The sequence below is a fragment of the Molothrus ater genome, chromosome Z, assembly GCF_012460135.2.
Source record: "Molothrus ater isolate BHLD 08-10-18 breed brown headed cowbird chromosome Z, BPBGC_Mater_1.1, whole genome shotgun sequence".
NCBI lineage: Eukaryota > Metazoa > Chordata > Aves > Passeriformes > Icteridae > Molothrus > Molothrus ater.
The window spans coordinates 26,169,048-26,182,865 of NC_050511.2; the positions used below are offsets into that span (position 1 = coordinate 26,169,048).

General features: G+C 41.1%; 1 protein-coding gene across 5 annotated transcripts in view; it reads left to right on the top strand.

Moving 5' to 3' along the window:
* The window catches only part of KANK1 (KN motif and ankyrin repeat domains 1), a 129,979-nt gene that overhangs the window by 25,385 nt on the left and 90,776 nt on the right, over positions 1–13,818 (top strand). For all 5 annotated transcript variants that reach the window (XM_036403177.1, XM_054517911.1, XM_054517913.1 and 2 more), the window contains one exon: positions 7,451–7,583. The gene's annotated coding sequence lies outside the window, so the exon portion shown is untranslated. The remainder of the gene's footprint in view (positions 1–7,450; positions 7,584–13,818) is intronic.

The window sequence follows — 13,818 nt, forward strand, 5'->3', positions numbered from 1 at the left end:
TTTTAGGCTGAAAATATGATGGAGCCTTTTTTTCTCATCTTGGTTCAGTGTCATAACTTCCACAGAGCTATTACCAGGAGTGTGTGGAGAGTGTTGAGGATCATTACCAAACAGTGCTGGATTTTGAACAGTAGTCCACCACAGCCCTTCCAAAATTCCCATCCTTTAGGAATATAAACTTTAGAATATCACTGGGAAGATGGTCATAAGATCCACTTAAAAATCCTGAAATGCAGCTAGGCAACATGCACATGGAAAGCCTAGGCTGCAAAGAAGTGACCTGGTCCAGGGTTTGACTTGGTGCCAGAGGAAGATGTGAGCTCTGTTGTTGATTTTCATTCTGACTCAAAGTCTCAGGATGTTGCCTGTCCCTAATTAAGGGGAGCTTCAGCCTTTAGGCCTAGATATGGAGATGGATATATGAGGGACAGGAATTCCCTAAGATGCAGGTTCTTGGCACGCCTCTAGCTAGCATGACCAGCCTATTGTTAGCTATTGCTGTGTTGCACCCAGGAAGATGTGTAGAGATGACTGACCTTTGGGGAATGTTTTCATATTCTGTGAGGATGGGGAAATAGTACAAAGAAGAGTTTTTACAGATATTTGCTTTTCTCACTTGAAATCTAGCAACTAAACATTTTTGGGAGTCATAAAGGTTATTAGTGTTTCAGATCTGCTGCTTCTGGAGATAATATCTATCAATTCTATATCTTTAACTGAATTTTAAAGGGTAAGATATCTAGTGAAATATCTTCTGCCTTTTAAAAGTTTCCAGGCCGCTTTCCCTTCCTCCCTCTCCTTGTCCAGCTGAGAAGGGATCAGAGGAGTAAGCAAGTGACTCTCCTCAGGAGCATCGTGTCTCACCTGGAACAAGGCAAGCAAGATAGTGTTTTATGATCCCTTTCAGTTTCATTCGCCACCTTTGCAGTTCCTTTTCATTGCAAGACAAAAGAAATACCTTCATGCCCTTTCCTAATATCTGCTTGCCTTCAAGAAGCAAGCACAGATTCATCATGTCTGTTGTTGCTTATCAGCAGTAATTTATGATATGGTGATGTAAAGAAGCAAAGGATACAACTGGGTAAGAGATGCAGTACAGGATATAATTGGTGTATGAAGGAAAGTTAAAAAGAGAAGATAGGTAGCTGAGGGTCTTTCCAGTTTTCCTTCTTTCTTGAATCACTTTTTTAGGTAACTTCGCATCAGTGCTTCTGTTGTGACACCCTCTTCTCCCTCCATTCCTTGCCTAATGTCAAGTATCCCATCTAAACTGGCCTTGTTAAACACATCCTGCTTTGGAGCCATAGAAAATTCACTATGTTTTTAATCTGGACTAATTTTGGTAGCTTAGTTTTGCAGTCAGAGAACAAAGAATTATGTCTGCAGGCACATGGGCATGTGTGGGAAAAAAAAATCCTCACAAACAAAACTTGGGTGTGTTAATGACTTTATCTCCTCAGTCACTGGGTGTGAATCCCTATATAAGTGAAGTCCAAGAGTAGCAGTCTCCCTGCAGATGGGAGAAAGGAAAGTCCTGGGTGAATTCTAGCACTGTCAGTGAGGCTACATCTGTGGCAGCAGCCTTGGCTGCTGTTTGTTTTGCTTCTTTGCCCATTTCTGGTTAAGACTCAGATCTCTGAGTCTTAACCAGAGTCTTGCCAGATCAAGCTCTCCATTGCAGTGGTTGTCGTGTCATGGTATTGTTTGTTCTGCTAAGCAAAGGGCTCCTCTCAGAAAGCCCAGCGTGAGCTCAACAGTTTCTGTAGGGAAGGTTCTGGAGGAGGGAGTGGGACATGTATCTGACCTCTGAGTGTCCATGGAATGCTGAGTTAACTTCACCTGATGTGGCAGCTAAAGCTATTAAGATTCAGCACACGTTTGTATGGCTTGCTGGGTTTTGTCACCATCTTGACTAGCCGTTGTTGTTTGGAGACTGAGGTGTTCACCTATATTGCCACTTTTACTGTCTACCGTTCACAATCAGCCTGTGCGTAAAAAAAAATATTTTGAAGGAGAGAGCCTTTTATTAGGCAGTGTCAAACTCAGATGTACACTGTATGTTTTGACTACATTTGTGAATATTTTTTAAATGGTTTGGGTAGCAAATACATCTTTTATGGCACCTTTCTATTTTTTCATGAGCTGAAGTATTTGTAAGTGTGAAAACTGCTACTTTAACACCTATTTATCAAATGCAATTTAATTACTCATAAGTGAATTGTTATGGTTTTTGTAGTGTTTTATTCACCTGTGCTGTATTGGGCAGAATTATTTGAGTATTTGTCCTCTCTGCTAGGAGCATGAAAAGCTCAAGGACTCTTGATACTGTTTAATCGATGTGATTTCTCCCTGTCTCAAGGCAGTGCACTCTGTTAGACAGTTGTCCCTATGCTTTTGCTACAAGAAACAGCTTACGTGCTGAAGCCAGTCACCAACTTCTGAACACTATGGTACAAACCCCAGGTAAAGCTGTCTCCTAGAGCTGTGACCTCTGTGCAGAGCTGACAGACATGTGAGAAGCCAGCCTTGCCTGCCAGCTTCTAGGTGAGCTGGTGTATACCATTTACCTGCAACGTGAGCCATCTCACTCAAGTAAATCCTGAACTCATGGGACTGTGTTCTGCAGAAGGTCTGTGTCTGTTGAGAGAAACCATAAGAACAGGATTGTTTCGAAAATTATTCATTTTAAAATAAATATTTGTGGGGAGAAGAAAGAGGGGACAGGACTGGATAGGGGCTCTTCAGTATCTGAAATTATCTGTTGTGCATGGCAGTACTTCTCTGACTATGGTTTGTTTGTGCCACATGGAATGACCCTTCTGTGTCTTTCATTCTTTATTGTGGACAGGAAGGAGGCTGTGTTCTGCTGCAGGTTGTATTGTGTATCAGGTGTTCCCCTTCCCTATTACTCTTTGGTTGTTCAAAAACCAGTTCCTATTGGGACAGGTGCTTTAAGCTACTGCTGGGTACATTATTCGTTATTGAACGTGTTTTAACAATTCAAAAGAAGATCAAAGTCCATTTGAAGTACGTGAAGAGCATGTCTCGGTACCAAGAGGTGGCATCAGGTACAGTAGATAAAGTGTTCTGGCTTTAGCCCAGGACTTGTTTTATCTCCAGAAAGTTGAAGACAAAGTCACTTTGGCAACAATTTAACTTCTGCCCTGCTAACAAGCACACTATTACCTGCTACTTGGAGCTTACGAAATGGAGAACATTTGCACTAGTGCTAGAGGGTTTCTCCTTGGTCCGTTTTAAACGTGTCTGTTAAAATGCGGCGTGAATGCCACAGCTGATTGATTGTCGGACAGTCACCATTATCATTACACATAGCTCCTCTGAGATGCTAACCTGAACCTTTTCTTCTGGAGCCCGGGATACTGTCTGTAGGTATACCCTCTCACATTCCTCCTCCTAGCAGCCGAGGATGCTCAGTAATTGCTTGTCGATTATTTTACTGTTTTTCAAGAATTGGTGCAGTGTACAGCTCAGTATTGTGTGCTGAAGGTGGTAGATTTTAATGAAACACACAGCTTCTGAGAGGAAACACCCCTCTATGGAGGGCTCATCTTTGGTGTAAGACTCTTTCGTGTGAAAGAGACTGCTCGGGGTGGGAGGCGGGTGTCCAAATGGCAATACATCAACATTGTGAGATTCCCAAGGCAGAGCAGTCATGTTACTGTGGTGCCCTGCCCGGATTAATTAGTGTCTCTGAAACGGTAATTAGCATGGTGCTTTGTGCCACCCAGACACAGCCTTAGTTATTTCCTTTAGTAATTATGAGAACTTATGTCAGTGAAATGTACCAAGGCTGAATAGTGCTTTTGACTACTTAAAGGCTTTCCTGTCCCAAAGTGTAGAACATGTTCACCAGGAAATAGTGTCTTCACCACTGAAAATGTTGCATTCAAATTTATTTTTAAAAAATGTCTCCTTCACACCAAGAATGTAACTGCCCCTCTGGTGCTACATAGGACATCTCTAGCTGACTTAGCAGTGCTTGTTGGACACATCATCTGAGGCATATCTCAATAAGCAATCTAGGCATGTCCTTGCAATTGAGGGGGCTGGTGTTTTCTCAGGCCAGCATAAATTCCTCTTTAGATAAGTGAATCAGGCTGCTGTCTGCTGGAGGGAAGTGTGTGTGTTGGAGGAGCGTGTGGGCGGAGGTGTTCAACAGTGCTAGGATGGAAAAGGAGAGAAGATGGAATGCGTGTGTTACCCATCTGGTGACTTGTCAGGCTAGTGAAGTACGCTGTGAGACGTGGAACTTTTGTTAAAAATTGACACCATGTCTTAGGGACCTTAAGGAATATCTGTTGCATAGCAAGTTTAACTTATATCTAAAATGTTATGAAGGTTGAAACTTTATGTAAAAATTACAACTTTATCAGCAAATGGACTCCTGTTGTATATTCAATATGTCCACTTAACTGTTTGACCATGTTTGTTTTCATTTCTGTTTTCTTTCCTTGTGCTTAATACTCAGTTATGCTAATCACTGAGTAAATTTGCTGGCTGGAAATAAAATGAGATTGCCATGTGTGAGGCAGTTTAGAAGAACAATTACTTTTTTATGTGATATACTACATCTATTTTGTACAGATTAAAATTTTGCTTAGTGTTACATATATTATTTTAAATACTCATTGTAACAGAATGTTTTCTGATGTTTGGTGTTTTTATTAATACCTGTTAGGTGTGGTTTGTTCTTCCCTTAAGGGAAAAAATGTACCCATTTTTTCAGTGTACTGTTTTTCGTTTTGGTCATGCTTGGATGTGTAGGAGTCAGATGATTGTGTACACATGCATGCTGTGATTTGTTTGGGGTAAAAAGTAAAACAGAAGCATTCTTTCCATCTGGTGTGGAAAACAGTCAGGTACATGATAAGTCTCAGCTCCCGAAGGATTTCTGACTTTCAATCATACTTCTTTGACAAAAAGGAAAAATTCCCCCAACATTGCTACTAGTTCATCTTGGGGCTCAAGCCCTGTCCTGGTTCTAGCCTTTGGAGTTGAACAGTTTCTGTGTTTTTAGACTGATGTGGAACAGGTGTGGGCATAAACTCTCTTCAGCTAAATTACACAGAGTGTCTGGTAAGGAGTTTATGCTAGCTGTGGGACAATGAGCGGAATGTGACATCTGTTGGAAAAAATAACTCATGAGAAACACCTGGCTGATCTTGACTCCATGGTATAGGGACATATGGCAGCAGGGGTTTGAAAGACAGGGTTTTGTGTCCTTGAACAGGTGTATGACTGGGTATGACTGTATATAGGTGTATGACTGGGTATAACTATAACTTTGCAGACTGAACATCTAGGAAGTGCTGTACTGCTTTATAGAGAAGTGTAGTGGAGGAGGTTATAGAGAAGAGCAGTGATTGTGGTACTTCCTATAATCTGTGAATATAGAGCTCCAAGGATATTATTTGTTTCCTATAATCTCAAATTTCTGTATGCAATTGAAGTCTTTATTATTATGTAAATGGAGATGTTTGTAATCAGCTTAGAATATACCTCCATGATAAGAAAGGCATTTTTAAGGTATCATGAATAGGTAACTTGCTGTATAAAACATTCGTATGTGGTATTCACATTCACAGAGGGAGACAAAATTCTTTCTCCCAGGATTTTTCCTGGGGAAGGCAGTGAGAAGCTCAGAGAAGAAGAGAAAACAAATCTCTACTTGGTGTTCCTGTTGTTTGGCACATGTGGAACGTGTTATGGAGATTGTTTACCAAAAGTGATTTGGTTATTGGACACTGGTGAAGGTTTTGTTTCCTTGGCCAGTTGGGTCAAAGCTGTGTCCTGACTGTCTCCAGAGTTTTCTTTAGTATCTTTTTTAGTATAGTATTCTTTAGTATAGTATCTTTTTAGTCTATAGTTTAGTATATTATTAGTGTAATATAGTATACGTTAATAAAGCATTTGCTCAGCCTTCTGAAGTCATTGGAGTCAATGCACATTATTCCCTGGCTGGGGGATCATCTGTTTCTACTATACTCATATTTTACACATATAACTAAAATTAAAAGTCAATGTATTGAGAAAGTGTTAGAAACAGGAGGGGGGAAGAAATTGCTTGGGACTTTTGGATTTCTGTGTTTTTAACAAATGTAGGTGTCCAACTTATTTTCCCCCCCCACTTCTCTGAAAGACGTGGACCCTTGTAGTTTCCCTTCAAATGCTACTTTTTATTGAAGTTTATGAAGATAATTAACCCTTACAAGGCTTTTTTAAGGATTTGTAAACAGTGTAGGATTAGAACAATATATTTGTCTTTATGGCACATTGGCCTATGACGTGCTTTCAATGCTAGATTTTTTTATTAGTTTATAATAAAAACTCTATGATTTGCATGCACTCCATTAAGCCCCCATCTCTATAGCTTTACAAACTGGGACAGAGGTCACTTATGTTCATACCAATGCTTTAGGGAAGTACTTAACAACTTGGATGATAAGAAGTGTCTTTTACCTGAAAATAATCTTTAAAGTTCTCTAGAGTAACCATGCTATAGATAAGTTTTTCTGCTGGCCCATCACTCTGTAGCTGTCAGATATCAAAGTGGCGTCCTTGTGCAACTGTTACACATCAGCACCACATCAGGGTGCAGCTGTTGGACTGTACTCGTGAGTGGCCCTGAGGCAGGATATCTCAGTGCAAGGAGCCCTGTCCTGTCTCTGTGTGTGCCTGTGTGTGTGTGCCTCTAGTTTTGGGAAATTTGCTCATTTGGAGGATTAAACACACCAAATGGGTTGGAGCTGAAAAACAAGTATCTAAACATTAGTGGTGGAATATCTCTGCTGAATTATTGCGGAGGAAGAGAGCTGCCTTATGTGCTGTAGTGATGCAGGCATTAACTCTGCTGCAGCTTCACTCAGTATGGGTTGAGTGCTTGCAAGGTGAGACTTCTGCAAAAAGCCTATCCAGGGGAATGAACCAAGTCCATCTGTAAAATGTTTCTCCTTTTCCTGTAGTTTATATAGTACCTCCATGTGTCTTCCACATACGTCAAGATCCTTGCTTATAATGTGCTAATACTTAGCTCACATGGGCTTCTGATGCATTTCCCAGTTCAAACAAATCCAGGTTATAAACATTTACTGCTCTGTTTCTGTAACTGGTGTAGCTGGTGTATCCTGATATGCCTGGAACTTAGTTTCTGTGCATTCACATGGACTGTTGTTTGAACAAAGATTTAAATTGGGAAGGCAGGGCAGGGTGACACAGCTATTGCAATATGCATGCTTTCCCACCATGGTGCTGTAGCCAAAATGTGCTTGAGCACTTTACCTTGGAAACAAAAAATAACTTAGCCTTTCATTTTTGTGGTAATTTCTTCATTCTTCAGCAGCATGGCTCTACTAGGCATCAGCAGTTTGAAGCACAAGATATATTGCAGAACATATGGACTAATTGGTGCTTTTAATTTCTCTTCTTGTAGGATAACTCTCAGGTTCCTGAATGTGCTGTCAAATGCTGACACATTGAATTAGCTGAATCTACTGCATTATTTCTGATGTTTAAAAAGGCCTAAAGGAAAGTAGAGACTGGCACTTCTGTTACAGTCTTTTAAGGTAAGATGTTATTTCTTTTGCCAGGGCAGAGGGAAGAAGACAGATTCCACAGGCTGTCCTAGTCCCACCTCTTGGTCTCTAATCAACCTATTGCGGTTTTGTCCAATACAGCCACTTGCTCGCTCACTCACTTGCTCACTCTGATGGGGGAGAGAATCAGAAGAGTAAAAGTGAAAAACTTGTGCACTGAGATAAAGACAGTTTAATATGGAAAGCAAAATCCATGCACAGAAGGAAAGCAAAACAAGGAATTAATTCACCACTTCCCATGAGCAGGCAGGTGTTCAGCCATCCCAGGAAAGCCAGGCCCCTTCACGCATGAAGATGATTTGGGAAGACAAATGTGATCACTACAAATGTTCCCTCTTCCTTCTTCCCTCTTCATATGCTGAGTGCGATGCCACATGGTCTAGAATATCACTTTGGTCAGCTGGGGTTATCTGTCCTGGCTGTGTTCCCTCCCAGTTCCTTGTGCACCCCCAGCCTCCTTTGCTGGTGATGTGGTATGAGGACCAAAAAAGGCCTTGTCACTATGCATGAACTCAGCAATAACTAAAATGTCCACGTGTTATCAATCCTGTTACCAGCACAAATCTAAAGCATAGCTTTTTATCAGCTATTGTGAGGAAAATGAACTCCACCTTAGACAAAGTCAGCACAGAAGTACACGAATCTGAGGTCTTGTATTGGACCCAGCTATCATTATTTGTTGATTATAAGCAAATTCACTGGCTTCAGTAAAAGACAAAATCCATGCAATTTCAAGAAACATCCATGAAGAAACAATTTATTTTCTTTTCCTATATCACTAATTCTATGCAAGTGCTATGCAAGCACTCTTAAGTGCTTGTATATCTTTCCATTCACATGCCTTAGTTCTTCTATCTATGTATTAGAATTATTTAGTAGTAGTGGTCTTCAGTCCCTATAGAATGCCATGCTGAGATCAAGTCACCACCAGGAAAAATAGGGCTATGAAGCTAAACATGACTGTAGCCAGAAAAGTGACCATTCTGCTTTGACTAGGACTGCTGCTGTGATCTGCCACCATGTTTCCTGTGCATCTTTGGGATTCGTGGTTGCATTATCAGCTGCACTGTAGGGCTGCTGTATTTTGTCAGCAGCACAGCAGACCAGCCACAGAGCAGACTGACAGAGTCAGTCAGTACCAGGGTTATGCTGTGCCCAGTGAGCAGTGTGGCCTCTTACCACTGCAGAGTTGTTACGATGACCAGCAGGACAGGGCTATATAGATTTTTTTTTTCTCTTTTCTGTGCAAAGATCATGTTAAGAGCAACACCAAAGGGGTGGCCTGAATGAAATCTCTAAGAAAGGAAACCCAGATAAGTAAAGGCTGTGTAAAGGCTCTTTGCTGCTGACTGCTGAATTGCCTCAGGTTTGACAGCTGCTGTTTGAAGTGGCAATTGAATCCTGTTTTTATTTACACTTAGAGTGTCACTGCCTGCCCACCTTATTGCATGCACTACAATATGCTGAAGAGTTGGATGAGAGGTAAGACACACCTAAAACTGAACTTCTCTTTTGAAGAGGAAGGATTTAGTCTCTTGACAGTTGTGACTACCTGGGATGGCTAATTGCTTTTCTTCTGCTGCTTTTGCAGCTTTAATCAGAGTGTAAACAAACAGTGGAGACAGCTTGTTTGGCTTTTGAGTGTGGAGAGCTTGTCTCACTTTTGACTGCGGAGTAAATGTGGTGCTTACATGTGTGGACTTGAATTCCTGCCAGCTTATGGGGCGGGTAAAGGGCTCCTGAATCTAGTGATTCCAAAGACATGAGGACACCAGCTGATTTTCCTCAAATTTTGAAACTGAGTAAGTGTGGAAAAGCAGATCTCCTGCCATTTTTCATTACTCTGTGAACTTCCCATTTAGATGTGGAGGTGCGTGTGTAGCTGGAAACACCCGGACTCCACTGACTCTCTGGCTCTGCTATGTAAAAGCACTTCAGGAAGGGGGCAGAGGGTTCTGCAGTAGACAAGCTGCCATGATTGGGAAGCCTGTGTACACTTCCTCTGCAGGTCTCATACCAGCACATTTTGGATTGGCCCTGGGCTCTTGCTCACGGGGCAGTGTCTGTTCCTCCTGGGAGGATGCTGTTCTTCACTTGGGTGTTCCTGGGCTCTTGCTCTTCTGGAGATTATTCTTTTACTGGAAAAACATTAGCATTTGTGGATTTTATCTTTGCTGGTGGCAAAAAAGTGTTTTGATACAGCAGGAGAAGCTTAGAACAGGCAAAATAAGGAAACTTCACTGTTGCTGTGACTAGGCTGGTTGCAGTTCCTGTGTGGCTGTGTGCTGCAGCCGTGTCCTGGCTGTAGAAGTGGACACCCTCAGCCAAGCGTGGGCTTCTAAATTAAGAAAATGTGTACATATATGCCCAGAGGAGCTCTCAGGTTGCCTTTTTCAGACCCCCAGCCCTACCAGTGCACTGCAGCAGGTGCCAGTAATGTAGTGCAGTTACAGCTTTTGTGTCCAGTGGGGTGCAATGGGTGGCCCTGCAAGGTACAGGGTGTGAATTGAGAGGAGGGTGCTGTAGGGAAACACATGCAGAGAGAGAGGAAGAGATTGCAGAAAGGCTGGAAAATCCAGATCAGACTTGTAGGGGCTCTCAGGGAGCTGACAATAGGGATGATTGCTGACTGCCTCGGAAAGCACAGGAGCACCAGGTACAGTCACTGAGAAGTGGACTCTTCTCAGTGACTTGTCACAAAGCTGTGCGTATGGAGAGGAGGAAGATATTCCTTTTCAGGCACTTTGAGTTTAGGTCCCCCCCAAGTTACATACATACATACATTTATATGTATCTTTGCTTGTCCCTACACAGAGTGGCATGGTGAGCTGTCCTGCTGCATCAGTAGCTCTGGGCATGCACAGAGGGCAGGGGAGCACAGGCATTACTGGCAGTAGCCATCAGCACAGAGATGTGCTACCAATTAAATGTTAGTACACAAGGTAGGGTTCGTAATTTAGCAAGTCTTGGGAAAAGTGGGCTTAATTTGTTTCCTCAAAGCAGAGTGTTAGAAAACTGGGTGTGGCATGATGGCATGTAACACAACATTTCATTGTGCTCAAGGCATTTTGCATTTGTACAGATACTGATACCTTGAAATACTAATTTGAACACCTCAGTGATTTTTGCCTGTGTGTTACAAAGCCAGCATCTCGCTGGTGTGATACATTCCATGGAGAGGGCCCAAAAGCATTTTGTCTATTTCTGAACTTCACTGAATATGATCCCTGTGCAGATGATTAAAGCACTGCACTTCTAATTGGATCACAGACTTTGGCAATGTGAGATGAGCAACAGACTTATTAAAATTAATTTCCATTTATAAAATCATGGTTGCTTCATTGGGATTGCCTTGGGTTTCTCAAAGCTGTGTCCTGTAGCCTTAATTAAGCTTTGATTTTAGTAAAAAGAAAGGATTTACTGCAATATCATGACACTTAAAGCATTTTCACTTTTCACAGAAGAAACTCAGCCTATTTAAGAGGGAAAATATTTGGAACAGCAACCAACCTTATGAACAAAGTCTTGCACTTCTGACAGATGAAAATACAGACTGGTTGAAATAAAAATGCTCAACAATCACCTTGCTTAGCTGATCCTTAAACTGTAGCTTTTTTACACTTCTGGTTATCTTCTGTTTATGTTATCTTAGTCTTTTTATCTGGCCTTTCTGAGTTTTCTGTGCTTGTTGGACTAGTTAAATTGGAGTTTTGCACACTGATTAGTTGGCTTCAGAGGTCCCTGATATACTTGCATGTACAAGGAAGATCTGATTTTTGAGAAAATGTGTATTGTAAGTGCAGTTAAGCTTTGCTCAAATCCAAATACCACTGAAAAGAGTTGATTTTCTTCTCTCAACACCTGCACAATTAAATGCAGTCACTTTTTTTATTTGACCAGGTATTTCCACTTGACTAATGTAAAACAGTTGTAGCTTAAGCTCTGGCTGTTTCATCCTTCCTCCCCTTATTTGTGGTTGTGCTTAAATATGCCACAAGGCCATCAAGCTGCCCAGCCATGCTGTGTTACAGCTTCCACCTTCCCATATTGTACAGAGGGATTTTTCCGAGTCATCTTGTCATGCCACTTGCCAGAGACCTGGAGGTTCCCACCTAGAGTGGTGCTCTGAGTATGAAAAGGTTGTCCCCGTGTCACCTCGTGCTTGCCAGTTTCTAGAGGGAAGCCAGCTGTGCAGCCTGACTGTAAAAGAAACAGCAGTAGAAGTCTGCAGTGTGACCCAAGCCCACCTCCTGGTGGTGCTGCCATCCGTCTTGTGGCTGGTTGCACCTGACTCCATGTCTGCACCCAAGCTGAGGAGGCTCAGGTGGAGGCCCCCCGGCGCACTGGTCACTGCCAGAGCAGAGTCCAGGTGAAACTGGGATGTGCAGATCGTGTCTGCATCCTACACTGCTGGTGGCCAGCACATGTGCTCCAAGTTGCTTGATGCTTTCTTGCATTTCAGGCATTCGGGTGCTGGGACCACTGGTTGGAAGTGATGTACTGACCAAGAGCAGCCAACTTGTGCCATACTATATTTTTGTGAATTTGGTCTGTGGAAGGGACCCTACTCTTCAATTTTATGGCCACACTAAATGCTGAGCTATTTAAGTACAGTAACTAATTCTTTATATTGATGAAAGGCTTGTGTCCTTTTCTGATTTATGAGACTTGTGAAGGATTAAAAAAATAAGTCATTTAATCTTTGGAACAACCTAACATTAAAAAAAAATCCCACCAAAACATCTTTGAGTTTTAGTTCTTTTGCTGTCAGAACCTGACACCAATTCAGCAACTCTCAGGGTTTTCTGAGAATGACAATCAGTTGCTAGTATAGAAAGTAAATTCTCTTGTTTCATGTTTTAATCTTAATAAGTTTTGAGCTGTTACCTATATATTTTTATTTACCCTTTTGCTGTTTCTCTACATGTGAAGAGGTACAAGAGTAACTCATCTTTCTTTCTGCTAAAGGTTCTTCTATTTTTTCAAGGGAGATGCTTTGTCCACTAGGAACTGTGTCTCAGCATGCTAATAAAACTCACTTTATGCCTTTAAAATGTTTATTCAAAGTGGCCTGGCTGGCTCACAGTAGCTGTGTGGGTGGACTGTCCTTGAATTTTGTCAACTTAATTTAGTACTGCACAATACCCAGTGATGGAAAACAGCTATAAATTGTCTGTGCACAGCCATGCATTATTGATAAAGGGTAGAATAAGCTCTACAATTTCTTTATTTGATGTTGTTAGTGCAACAACTGGCTGATTTGTTAAGACTTTCCCCCCTCTTATTGGCAGTAAAATATCTCTTCATTTTGAACTCTGAGTTTTTCTGAATTTTGATTTGTTTGGGGTTGAAAACTTGCTTTGTCTCCAATGTTACTAAATGTAATGGAAATATTTTCACAGAATAGAAACAAACTTAAGTTCAGGGGGAGCTAAGCAAACTGTAAGTTTGACTCCATGCTGAAGACAGGACTCTCCTAATTATCTCAAATATGTAGAAATAGAAAATGGATCATAAAGTCTCACAGTACATTTAGAAGAAAAAACGCTTTAATATACTTCATTTGGCACATGCTTAGAGAAAATGCTTTACAGTGAGCTCAGTGTGCTTTGTAATTTCAGTGTTCCTTCAAAGTTTATGAAAAAATCTCAAGCCTTAAATCTGTCATGCCTTTTCTCCAGTTGACACTTACGATGAGTAGAGACTCTACTGAATATAATTTGCATATAAAACTGTGCTGTAAACTAAACAGTTCTTTCCCTGTAGTTGAACAAAGGTACAATGAACTGCTGAAAACTGGAAATTAATAAATATGTAAGTAAAAAAAAAAAAAAACCAACTCGCCAGCGAAACTATGAGGCACTTAGTCTTTCCAACAGATGTCCAGCATTGAAACTTCTTTTTAAGCTATAATTTTTGGAAGAGTAGCTTCCCAGAGATTGTTATTGTACTACAGCCAAGGGCATTTACAATTTGTGCCAAGGAAATATTGTATTAGAATTATGGAATTTTATTTCCCTCTTTTATGTTTGTAGATAGATATCCTTTGGTAGAAGCATTCCAGACCCCTACAGATTTTTACTTTTTTTTTTTTTTTTTTTTTTTTTTTCTTTTTTTTTCTTTATAAAAGTGTCAGGGTAAGGAATTTACACGTTATACTGATGTTATAATGGTTTCTTTTATTCTGTGGGGAATTGGTGTGTAT